The 12,872-nt window shown below is 39.7% G+C and overlaps 1 protein-coding gene across 6 annotated transcripts in view; it reads left to right on the top strand.

Moving 5' to 3' along the window:
- The window catches only part of MTUS2 (microtubule associated scaffold protein 2), a 285,432-nt gene that overhangs the window by 83,912 nt on the left and 188,648 nt on the right, over positions 1-12,872 (top strand). The window contains exon 3 of one of the 6 annotated variants that reach the window (XM_080560575.1): positions 11-70. The exons of the other annotated variants lie outside the window; for them this stretch is intronic. The gene's annotated coding sequence lies outside the window, so the exon portion shown is untranslated. The remainder of the gene's footprint in view (positions 1-10; positions 71-12,872) is intronic. 6 annotated transcript variants of the gene reach the window in all.

Raw genomic sequence — 12,872 nt, 5'->3', positions numbered from 1 at the left:
CCTTTTCCAGGGACGTGGAAGTGGCTGATGGCAGGAGAGCTTTGGACCCTTTGCTCGGGAGGTGTCTGTGGTAGGTGCATGTGCTGCTGATGATTATCCAGTAATTACAACAGGAAGGCAGAAGCCAGCCTGAGTGCTCACATGCTGTATTCAGATAGGAAAGCTCTTAGTATAATCTGCTGCTGATCAAACAGGGCTCGGGCTAAGCCAGGGCTTGGCTGACCGTAATATTCCTCCTGCCAGGGAGGTCAGGGCTAGGCCAGGCTGGCTGGGAGCTGGCGGAGAGACACCAAGGTTATTTATTAATGGGGCAGGGCTGGCTGAGGCTGCTCAGCCTGCTGTAGGACCTCCCTGAGCTGAGCAGCTCTCGCTTTAGGTTCCCAGGTACGTGCAAGGGGCACAGGCTGGGCCTCATTGCAAAGGAAATGGATTAAAGTGAGAGAAGTCTGCTTTCTAGCTCGAGAACAAAGAAAGGGAGGAATATCTCAGTGTGTAGTTCAGAGGAGAAAGGGGTATGGTTGCCCTGAGTGTCTCTCTTTGCAAAATACTAGGAAATGAGATGAAAGAGGGAGTTGTTTAACCTAACTCCATACTTACTTCTTCACTCTTAATTGCATACCTTGGGCATTTCTCACTTGTGAAGCTTTCCCAAAATATGAAGGGTTGCCTGGGAGTGACAGTTCTGTCTGAGAAGGACCAGGGCTGCTACTTGCATGCTGGTACAATTTCCTCCTCTTCTATTCTTACACTTTTCTGCTGTCTTCCTGTTATTCAGTATATTTAAGTTTCTTTTCTACTGATTTTATTTTCGTTTTTATTGAAAATAACTGATATCTCAACACTTTTCTGTCTTCCAATTTTTTATAATCTCTTTATCCATCAAGATTGATTAACTGTTTCCTGCCTTCCTGCTTTCCCTCAGCTTTCCTTTCATTGACTGTGCAAATATTCTTCAGCACTCTGATACTGTCCTCATGTCCACTGTGGTATGATGCTAATTAATATAGCAATATCTTTGCACTTTCTTTGTAGGCCATGGTGGGGCTTCATGCCAGCTGACTCAGACCCTTTTGTCCTGAAATGTTCAATAAAAACAGGGAGTCAAAAAGTGTTAACTATATTAAGTGAAGAATGTATAAAAAGCTCTTTAGATTTTTTTTATCTATTCTTGATGATCTTTAAAATAATTATTCGTAATTAATTTTTTAAGTACTTATTTTTTTAAAACATCTCTTGGGCATTGTTATTGCTTCCTTTTTCACTTCTCTCCCTAGGAAAAAAATAAATAGAAACTTCCCCACAAAAACATATTGAATTTTTATGGAGCGACAGGTCTATTTTGATGAAAAAAAATATTAACTTGCTTTAATAACCCCACAGGTTCTCTTAAAGGCAGCAAATGTTTTGCTGTGCATGTTTCTTGCCAGGAACTTATGCAAGACTCAGGTGCATCTGGAGGACAGAAGCCAGCACTGCATAGTGCTCCAGGCAGTTGGGCGGAGAAAGGCATTTGCATTCGGAAGTGAATGGGGTCCCACCAGTGCTGTGTTCCCTCCCCACAGGGTTTGGCTCTAGCCTTGGTACCATGTGAGAGATAGGGGGATTCCACTGACCATATATGTTTTTAAGAACTGAAGCCACAAACACCATGTGCATGTATTTACTGTAGTATTTCTTACATAAGCTGTTTTCCAGAATGCTCTATGTTGTTAAATACTCGCTGCTAAATGCAGAGTGAAGGGTCCTGAGGACAGAGAAAAACAGTTTCAGGTCCCAGCAGGCTCTGAAGAGGACAATAGCCATCACCATTCAGTGGCTGATTCGTTCCTGCCAGGCTTAATTCATTGGGGTTGGGAGCCCAGGAGTACAGTGAAGTTTTCCACAGAATTCCTGGAAGTTACAGTTTTATTGGCAATATTTTCTTATACTTGCCCTGGCCATGTCTATGTAGGTAAATTAAATAGGGAACCTTCTCCTTCTCCTTCTTCTCCTTCCCCTTCCCCTTCCCCTTCTCCTTCTCCTTCTCCTTCCCCTTCTCCTTCTCCTTCTCCTTCTCCTTCCCCTTCTCCTTCTCCTTCTCCTTCTCCTTCTCCTTCTCCTTCTCCTTCTCCTTCTCCTTCTCCTTCTCCTTCTCCTTCTCCTTCTCCTTCTCCTTCTCCTTCTCCTTCTCCTTCTCCTTCTCCTTCTCCTTCTCCTTCTCCTTCTTCTTCTCCTTCTCCTTCTCCTTCTCCTTCTCCTTCTCCTTCTCCTTCTCCTTCTCCTTCTCCTTCTCCTTCTCCTTCTCCTTCTCCTCCCTCTCCTTATTGCTCTCTCTTATCTTTCCTGGCTTAATATTCCTTTTTGAATCAAAATATGCAATTTTACCAAGAGAGCAATGCTATGAGAACACAAATGAGTATATTTTATGAAAAACTGCATGTCAAGGGGCATTTTTGTTGTTTGGAAAAAATCTTGCCAACATCACTTGTAAAACAATACAATTAAAACAAATGGGTGGAAACATTTGCACAAATAGCAGTAATTGCAACTGAAAGGTATAATTGTTGTATCTTTATCTGACAAGATGAATTTGAAATACCATTCATTATAAAAAAATTAAATGGGACATTCTGTGTAAACAAAGTAACCCAGTTCACACACGGTAATTTTCACAGATAATTTCTTTTTATGTGCAAAACCTGATCCAGAGATACCATTTCTGGTGATAAGAGATATTGTACAGAAGAGCTCACATGTGCTTCCCATAGGAGTGCAGTGTAGTCATTCAGCTGAAGCAGGGCACTTTATGTTTAACAAGTAATCTGGTTAAAAAATGTAGGCATTTTGTCCCCAGAGTACCTCTGAAGAGACTTTGCTTTGTACGAATTCATCTGTCGCTTGAAATTATTTCAGTGCTTGATTTGGATGCATTTTTGTCTCCAGATCCTTACTGAAATACTCATTATATCCTCTTCAGTACGCAGGGCTCAAACAGGGCACGTTTGAACTTCTTGTGAGCCCTGTCTTACCCAGGGCTTCTGGCTGCCACGTTCAAGACTGCTCACATGGTGGCTTCTCCCACCACCTGCACTGTAATATTTAAAGTCAGAGAGAGAGAAAATTAATTAATTCCAAGTGATCTCTGAGCACTGAGATGTCCAGGCATTCCCAAGTAGCAATATACAAACCCAGGGATATAATAGCTTAGAATTTAAATTCCCTTGACATGAATATGGTAGAGGATTTCTGCTAATAGACTTCATTGATCTGGTGGTACTTTTCCCCTAACATGCCATTTGCCACAAGTTTTCTTGATTTATTTGCATCTGTGATTGGGGTGGGAGGAGGAATGCAGGTTGCTTTAACTTGTGGGGTTTTTTCATTCTCTGAAAAATCAGGGATGAAACATTGGTGGAGATGGGACACAAGTGACAGAGACGAGGTGCAGACAATCTAAGTTTTTAATTACTTGGCTTATGAGTCTTTGTTCAGATGCTCAGCTTCCAAATCCTGACCAAATTTTGGACTGAGAAGAAATCAGCATGATCAAATTAGCAATGACCCGAGAATTCATCATTTTTTCTCTGCACCAGGGAGCACCACTGCCTGCTTGGAGCACTGAGGGGCAGCATATCAGCTCCCTGCGTGGACCTCAGGCATCTTTATACCTTAATCTCACGTGTCTCTGCTTGGTTTCTCAGGGGTTGGAATTTCTCAGAGATTTCAGCATCTCTGAATTGCTTTAATTTATCCACAGTCTTGCTATCAACATGTAGTGTCTTTATATAGATGAGACTGGACTGTATGATCAAGTACTATGGACTCTGTGATCTAATATTCCCTTTATCCTTAAATCAATTCACAGAGTCCCAGCCAGGTATGCCCTAGCACACGTAGCCTGTCAGTTCTGAAATCCATACCTTGTAGTTCGTTGTTGCAAGCTGATTTAACTGAGCCTTGTGTTTTAACAGAGGTTCTTATTTAATCATATAACCATATAGAACATCCTAAAAATGTAAGTATGTGCAGTACAACTGTAACACAGAAAACTTTGATTGCATTTCATTTGCTGCCAGTGCAGTTGTATAGCTTTTGCTTTTATGTCTGTGACAGGGGCATGGGCTTCATATCAAGTAGCAGACATTAGATCAGAGACACCATCCGATGCTTTACGCACTCGCACCACTAGATTTTTGCCCGTTCCTGCAAAATATGAAACTGGATGGTATTTCTCAGTTAATAAAAAGGATAGATTCTGAAGGGACCTTGTTACCTCTGGTTGATGCTTTGCACTTTCCCCAAGGATAAGATAAAAGAATTTTGCTTGCTCGTGCTTTGAATAGAACATTAGATGTCAAGACTATGGGAGAGGGAAGAGAGAAGATGAAAGCTGAAACGTGATTAGGTGTACATGTATTACAGAGGAAGCAATTAAGGCCTTGGATAGGTTTTGCAAGGATTCAACATCTGCAGAAGAGTCCCCACAGTTTGTAACATCCTACTTTTGCATTATAGCAATGCCCACTACCATTGTACAGTGAAAGGTCTTTCTCCATTTGTCTTTTTAAAAATCATTCCGTAAATGGTTTGTAGTCATTCATAAAAAATGAACTCCGGGATGAAATTTATCATGTAGCATGTCGTTCATGAAAATATATTTTGCCCAAGATAGCAATCATTTTGACCATTTAAACTTGCAAATGAGAAGAAAACTTTTCATGTGGCTGTTCCACACTTCTCAAATTTCCATGTATACAGCAATTCACATGCCCAAATTCCTGCATACACAGTCTTTTTTCAATGCTGTCTGTAGCTTGTGTAAGGTGCAGCTCTGGAGTGCAGTGAAAGAAAAGGGGGGAAAAAGTATTTCTAAATGGCAGCATGGCTAATAATTGTGTGCAGTGGCTTCTGTCAGAAAGCTTTCCAAGGGTTTTCTCAAGGAAGATGTCAGCTGCGTATATCTTAGTTGCACTGAAGTATGGGGAAATATCTCCATGGCAGCTGTTACAGTATGTCTTAGCAATTGTATACATATTTCTGCAATAAACAATAGATTCTCCATTCTAAGAAGTTTTTAATATGTATTTACAGTACAGTTTTAAAGTCTCTGCAGATCAGATAAGGCTACAAAAAGTTTGCCAAATGATACTAGCGTACAGATTTTGGCAACAAACTGTTGGAAGAACAAAAATAGTTAATACAGTGAGCACAGAGAAGTTATTTATAAATAGGTCTTCTTGATGTTTTTTTTTTCAAACCCAGCAATAATACATTAGCTGATTGAGTCCTTGTGAGATAATTTAATATAATGCTACAATGGTATTTAGATAGTTTGCCAAATAAAAGAAGACAAACCACAGAGTTATTAAAAATGCATCCTTGCAGTTTTTGCACAGTATTTACTGCCATCAATGTCAGTTAACCAGTGGAAACTTTCTCAAAAGATAACTCATTTCCAGAGGGGTGGAATAACCAAGAGGCACTCTCCTTCTTTAGGTTTTTACTCCTGGCAAATGGCTATTTCTTTCTTCAATTATGCTTTTGGATATTTATATTCCCTTATTGCCTCAAATAGTTTACTGTAAGTAAACAATGAAACTAGATGAACAAACCACTAAGCTCTCCATACCTAATCCATTCTGTAATGTGAGGGCAATAGTTTCCTAATGTTTATTTTCCAGTGCTCTCTCTTAATCAATTTTTAATGATTAAAGCAATAGGCTTGATCCTGCTCCATTGGAGTCAGTAAAAATGCCCACAGTAATGCCTGCGGTGCAGAGCTGAGTCAAGGCAGGAGACATGCTCATTTAGCTTTATTTTTCCTTTTCTCATTTTCATTCTGCTACCGAGTATTGTCCATTAGACTCAATTTAAGTGCTATTTCTTTTTCAGATTCAATCCTCTAAGCAATTACATAGAAGTTATTAAAGCAGTTATCGGACGTAATGCATATTAGTCCATTAGAAATAAACCAGGTGTGACTTAAAAGTCTTTATGGCTCCTTTCGTGTAGGCATTCCAAGAAAATCCCTAGCAGCCTGGCCTCACGTGTACTGTCTTTGCTTTGGCAAAAGAGATAACAGCCCCCAGAGGTCTCAACCTGGGAAACAAGCCCCGGAGTAAAGTATGTAACCAGTTGGATATATACCCCCAAATCATCACATTGACTCTCCCATTTTTAACTAGATAAATGTATTCTGTAATATTCATCAAGGTTACCTCACTTCACTTCAAGACTGACAACACTGAGGTCTATTGAGAGATCATGGTAAGAATTTGCCAGTATCCTAAAATATTTGGTGTCAAGACATCCTGACTTCACCAAGCGAGAGCTTCTAATACTAAATCATCCTTACTATTTCATCTCCATACGCTGCAAGTGAATGTACAAAAGCATTGCAGTGCTTATGATTCATTGCCCCATTACTTTTTCTGTGTCCAAAGTCCTAGAAATGTTCCTTGTACAAACTAACAAAACTCTTCACTGGCCAGTCTTTTCCAGACATTAATTATTTTGATTTGAAGGCTCTCATACAGGCAGCATAGAAGTGTAAACAGTTGTCTTTCCTCATGCTGTACAGAAGTGAGAGTTATGGCACTTGTAGTGCAAACACTTCAGCACGTACATAATTTTACTGTCCTGAGTCAGCCTCTTGACATCTGTAAGATGACTTAAGATAGTAAAGTTCAGCATGTATGGAAGCATTTGCTGGACAGGAGCTTATAGTTCCCATAGTCATTATTTATCCATGTTGTGTATATTTATTATTATTTTTTTCCCCCAAAAGTTTCATAGATGAGTTAAAAAATAAGACTGGAAGGGAGGTCACAGTATCCATTCATCTTCCTCAAGGCAAGATAATCTAGAATTTCATCATTTCTAAGAGAGGTTTGTCTAAAGTGTTCTTAAAAATGTCCAGAGATTGTTCCACATCTCCTATGAAATCTAAGTGCAATGATTAGTTACCTACCTTAACTACGTACAGTTATTAAATATGTAACCCTGCTATTCTATTAAGCACATTTCTTGCTTTTTCCTTTATGTCCACCAATTTCTTATTGAGCTTCTAAAAATGGCATGCCCAGAGCTGTACGGCAGGTGCAGATCTCTCCAGTTTCAAGAGAAAGTAATATTTAGTTTTCCTGTTCATGTAGCATTCCTACTTCCAAGCGTTGTGTTACAATCTGCCTAATGCTCCTAACAGCATTTATGCATATTAAAAGTACTCAGAATGTGTTTCTTAGTCCATATTCATGTCTTCTGTAGTTCTCTGAGAGCACGTAGGTAACTTGAGGTCCTCTGTTTTCCATTGACATCTCTTTTTATGACTGTTTGCAAGCATCTACAGTATCTTTCTAGTTAAGGTAATGATGGGTGAATATTGCTGACGATGTGGCTACTGGTGCACTGTGGATCATGAGGTGGAAGGAAGCCAGCTGACAGCAGACTTTTTTATATGTAGATCTCATTTTTTTCTAGTTGCTGAAGTAATGGAAAAGAAAAAAGAAAAAAGAAACTTTTTATCATTGATACTTTGTTTGGGGAAAATAAAAGGCATGGTCCCACAGACCTCCTGAAAGATTTTATATTGCCATACTTGGAAAGTGTTTTGTATAAAGCATTAAAATCGTAGTTTTAATGGCATTGAAATAAGTGAAGGGGAAAAAGGCAGATGGGATGGCTGCCTTACTGCAAGTTAGACCAAAGCCTGGCCATCTCCAGCAATGCATTCTTGCTGTAGGAGTCATTGCTTTGCTATCGTCTGTATCATTACATATTTATTCAGATTAAAAAATACTTCTTACATTTTGCAAGTGGTAGAGATGGTTGTAGTATTAATTTTTCTCCTTCTAATGAAGTGAAATGGTCCGCTTTATTTTGTTTGGTTCTTTTTCATTTTCCGCTTATTTTCATCTGAGAAAAGATTTCCCATTTGGTAACATACAAGTTGTCTTAAAACATGGAATTTATGTTTCTAATCAAATTATAATCTATGGTTTAATTAAAGAAATACGCCATTGAATCGGGTAGAATGTTTTACAGAATTTTGCCTAAAATTTACTGGCCTTGCAAAGGTGAGGGTGAGCAATTCTGCCCTGTATGTCATTGAGAGAATGATTAATTTAACATATTAAAGGAACTGGGCAATTTTCCCTATGGAATAATATGCTGACAAAGAAGTCACATGTGGAATGGAGGGAATTGCTTGTCCTGCTTCTCTGACACTTTTTGCTGAAGAAAGATCTCAGTGTACCAGGTTCAGCAGTGCTGATATTTAAAGTTGGGAGCCATTTTTACCTTCCACACAGATGTTAGCAGGATCCTGGGACTTCTGGCTGTTGTTAAATGCTTTTAACATAAATCTTTAGTTTAGGATATGAATATATGAGATGAGTCTTTGGAGTGTTCTTCTTGTTCCATGGAGGTTCCAGCAGTGTGTCATGAAATAGTCCTTTGTTTGTCTTCCTGTTTAACAGTTTAACAGTTTCTATTAGAATCATGCAATAATTTGGTGGGAAGGGACTTCTGGAGGCCACCTAGTCCGAACCCTGCTCAAAGCTGGACCAACTTCAGGTCAGGTTTCTTGAGGCCTTCTTGAGTGAAATTTTGAAAATCTCCAAGGATGGAGATTGTATAACCATTCTTGTTGACCTGCATCAGTGCTTCACCCCTGTCATTATGAACGTTTTCCCCCCTTATATTCAGTTTAAATGTTCCTTATAGCAACTTGTGTCTGCTGCTTCTTTTCCATTAGCTGTGCATTTATGAGAGGAGTCTGACTGTCTTCTCTGTTATTCCCCTTTTTTTGGTCACTGAAGACAGCTGTTAGGTTCCCCCCAGACTCCCCACTTCTAGGCTGGACCAAGCCAGGTACCTCAGCCCCTCTTTGTATATGATGTACTGAATGATGTACGCCAGATCTGTAACCATCTTGGTGACCCTCCTCTGGATCCTCTCCAGTACCAGCATTGTACTGAGGCCCCAAACTTGGACACAATGCCCCATATGCCTTATGTATACTAAACAGAGGGGAAGATCACTTCCTTAACCTGCTGGCTACCCTCTTGCTAATGCAGCCCCACATATATTTAGCCTTCTCTGCCACAAGGACGCACCACTGACTCATGTTCAGCTTGTCTTCCACCAGCAGTTGTCCTCCAACCAGCTCCACCAGCAAAGCTGGAAAGTCCTGAGCAGTCCCTTGGGAGACTACATCCTTCTCCTTTCAGTTTGCAGACACAAACTGGAGCAAGAAGGAAGAGAATTTGTGGATGCTTCCTTTGCAGTACCCTATTCTTTGGAGGTCATTTCTTTGCTTTGCCTAAAAGCCTGTTTGGTCCTTTGCACAAGCTGCAAAACCTAAACTTCTTCCTAGCTCCTGAAGGAGGGAAGAAGATTGCATGGTTGAGGTAAGTAGAGAGTGGGGTGATGGTAAGGTGAGGTATGCAGTTTAGAAGAAACATCCATTTCTTTTTGGGCTGAGCTGCTGAGTGCTTGCTATTTTTAATGCAATGTATCTAGTACGCTTGCTAGTTTTCCTGTGTATCTGATATGTGCAAAAGATGCTTGATACACAGCTGTGGGTTCTAAAATAATCAACAATATCAAAAAATAAACATGAGCATAAAGATCTCAAATCCTATATGTTTGCTGTTAAAAAAATACAGTGTGTGAAAAATCCCCAAAACTCACAGTAGAAACATTTCTCATTTTCTGTATACATTGAAGGAGTGTGTAGTGATAAAGTGCCTGGTAAATAGAAAGGTGATAGAATGCTAAAACTGAATCAAGTTTGTGTTGATTTATGAAAAGGGGGATGCAATCTTTTGACCAAAAAAAAAAATATATCCTCCAAATGTTTTTGAGCAATATATACACATTTTTCTAAGCAGAACAAATGTAATTGTTTACAGAGCAGGGGTCACTGTGATGTATTTCTACTACCCTTTCAGGATCAGTAGCAGCAGGACGGTAATGCATTAGTTGTGCTTGACTTTTCTGAATAATAAGATTTTGCTGTTTGCCTTCTGTGCTCATAAATGAGAACTTCCTTGCCAGTTCGTCCTTGGTGAGCCCCCAGCCACGATGGACACGTGGTGCTTGTGGGGCAGGATGGTGTTACTGCTTCTGAATTGTACTACAGCTTCTAGGTCAGTCAGAGTGTCGGGAGTGTGATAATTACACACATTCCTTCTGCCTTCCTCACACCTGGAGTTACACCTAGAAATCTACTTCATGTACTTCACAGATCCTGGTAGGAAAGTATGACTGTGAATAAAAACACACTGAGCTTTATGCCCTTGAATAGGTTATTGTGACTGGTGTAACCAGGGTCCTCTAATCCACAGTCCCGTCTGGATTTTACCAGTTTTCATTTCCTTGTCCACTTTTTTTTTAACAGATTGACATTGTTTTTTTCCCCTTAGGTCTCAAGTCACGAGGAAAAATATTCAGGGAATGTAGATCAAACTAATTATAGAAGATGTTTTTTGCTGGAGTTAAAGAATATACATAGAATTTCTGATAATCCTTTATATTTGGTTTGTTGTTTTTTACTGATGAGTTGCCCCAGTATATCTACAGTGATGTTTTTGAAATTTTGACAGCATTATAGAACTGATGCTAGTTCAAACTCAAATGTGCAAATCTAGCAATCTAAAACTAGGGTCCTAAATTCATATTTAGGTATTCAGTTAAGAACTGATGCATTTACCTGCCATTGAATTCAGTAGAATTCAGAAAATGATGTGGAAAGACGGTTTACCCTTGGATACACTTGAAGTTAAACTGAGTTCAGCTCCAGTTATAACTGCTTTATCAGCAGTGGGTAGATTTGCTGGAGTAGACAAAGCTTCTGAGTTTCTGGTTTTGCTCAATAGGAAGCAAATTTATGAACTTTTTGAGTGTTATAACTAAATATATTTTTTCTGTCTCCCAGATGTTTTTTTGGAAAGCAGGAAAGATTTAGCAGTCTTAGCAAAAAAACAATGATCATTTTGGAAACATTTCACAATCTCCTCTCTATGTCAAAATTTTGTGCTGTACAGAAATAAATTAAGTACTGTTTTGGGGCCCAGCACATCCACTGTCCAGCTGTTGCAGATTTTCTGATAAGCTGCTTGTTTGCATTTTTGGGTAGAGGGGCACATGTTCAATTGCTGGCTTGGCTCTGCAGGGTCAAGGTGCTCAGAGAGGACAGGCAGGATCCCTTTGCTGCTCCCTCCCATCCAATGGAAGAGAACAACAGGAGCTAGGGGTGCATCTCCCACCTTTGCCATTATCGCCTATACATTTTAGGGGGACTTTTTTCTCTGCTGTGCTCAAGACTGCCAAGAGGCAAAATGGTGCATGCATGGAGGATGCCAATATCCAGGGACAAAAGGAAGAGTGCAGAGGGTTGTGTCCATACCTGGGCTCAACCCTAGGGTGGTATGTCCATACATAACTGGTGGGTTGAGCTGTGGCAGCACTGACTTGGTCTGATGTATCATTTTTCTTCCCATGTTTGGTTCCACTTGTTGGGGAGGAATCAGTTTTTGTCCAGACTACACTTCCCTCCAAGAAAACTTCCTTATTGTGTTCTTTCTTTCCATTTTCATTTGCTCTACAGTGCTTTTGGGTGTTCAGTGATAGATTTCTCTCCTTTGGCCCTCTGATTCAAGGTTTTCTTGTACTGCCTGAGTTTTGCTCATGGCTGTGACATTATAGATCTGTGTGGACTGAAGCTCTGAGCTGAGGTCCTGCCTCTCCTGATTTACCAGCTCTTACAACTTAAACAACCATTATGCCCTCATCCAATACCACCTCTCTTCACAGTGTTTTTTTCCCTGAGGTTCTGCTGTTTGTTCTTTGAAGTCCTGAATTGAATAGTATTGTGCTTCAGAAAGTATGAGCTGTTCCTATACCACTAACCTGGTATACTTACCTGAAATTAAAATAAAACCAAACATCTGTTTGAGATAACTTGCTGCGGTTATCAAATTGGCTTCCTGGTTGCCGTTACTAAGACAATCACAGGCCATTTGAAGGGGAATCTGATTAACAGGATTGCTTATATCAGAGTGTGTTGTCTTATCCAACAGTGAACATTTGAAAGCAAATGGAAATGTAAAAAAAAAAGGAGTTTTGAAAAACCACAACTATTAAGGCTTATGCCTTGTGGAGACTTGATTGATGTTAATAATTAAAATAATTTGTCAGTTTTGATAATGAGATTCTTTAATCCCAAATCCTGTACTCCTTTGAAATAGCAGTAAGCAGGATCCTTTCCACATAATGTGCTTTGGGAATTTAGCCCTCACAGGTAATAAATTATTAGGGTAGCTCTTCACATTTATATTACAAAATGCAGTTTTAACAAAAAAACATACATTTACAAGTTTCTTATGAAAAGGAAATAATTTATATACATTATCTGAGAAGGTTTTTGATCTGTTTGCATTTAAGATGTACCGATCCCCAGAGTGTAACTGGAGGTAAATTAAGATTTCTGCTCTTTGCATTGCCATGGCAAGAAAATTTGTGGGTCTGTTCCCAAGCAAGACCAAGCAGCTCCAGGTTGCTTTGGCCAACAGCAGTTGTGTGTGGTCATGGGTACTTCCCATCCACAGTAGGGACTATGAGATAAAGTGCCCCAGTTCTGAAAATGGGATATATAGCCAAAGGGAAAAGAGTGTAATCCCTTTGCTCTCCCTGCTGAGTTGGCATCCTCCGATTGCCATACATAGGCAATTAAGGATATATCTAAATGCTTCTAACGTGGTGTTTATTTTCCATTTTTCCATTTTATTCAGAAAGGAAAGTAAATCTTGCAAGCCAGTAAGGAACACATTGTGATACTGCCAGGAGCTACGGCTGCAGCTACAGGGTTTCATGGTGGCATGTGGTTCTTT

Source organism: Anser brachyrhynchus (assembly GCF_964034855.1).
Source record: "Anser brachyrhynchus genome assembly, chromosome: 1".
Classification (NCBI taxonomy): Eukaryota; Metazoa; Chordata; class Aves; order Anseriformes; family Anatidae; genus Anser; species Anser brachyrhynchus.
This window is presented reverse-complemented; position numbering and strand designations above follow the sequence as displayed.